Source organism: Sinocyclocheilus rhinocerous, unplaced genomic scaffold (genome assembly GCF_001515625.1).
Source record: "Sinocyclocheilus rhinocerous isolate Xijiao unplaced genomic scaffold, SAMN03320098_v1.1 scaffold369, whole genome shotgun sequence".
NCBI lineage: Eukaryota > Metazoa > Chordata > Actinopteri > Cypriniformes > Cyprinidae > Sinocyclocheilus > Sinocyclocheilus rhinocerous.
Genome location: NW_015666557.1, coordinates 1238021 through 1238472, shown reverse-complemented (window position 1 = coordinate 1238472; position 452 = coordinate 1238021).

The following is a 452-nucleotide window of genomic DNA, read 5'->3' as shown; positions in this document are numbered from 1 at the left end:
TATAAAATACCAAAAAACATGGTTATTGGTTACTATAGTTAAACCATGGTAAAAACAACATGTTTTGCTACACTAACCATAGTTTAACCATGGTATTTGTAGTAAAACTGTGGTTATAGGCTACAATTGGTAATAAAAACACCCAAAAAAAACATGGTTAGCCTACTATACTTTTACTATAGTAATACCATTGCTAATTTTCGTAAGGGATTGTGTATAATAATAATATGAAATAAATGTTTTAATAGATTATGACATCACAAAATATCAGGGAGTGAGATTTATTTGATTGCGATGCGAAGGAGGGTTACTGTAAGCAAATCAGAACTGGGTTGCAGTGCAGGGGAACGGGACTAACGACAGATCATTGCAGTGTATCAGTCATATACATCGTCAGATCAGGTTTTTTAACTTATTAGAGGTACAGAACGCCACACAGCAACTTTTCGGCA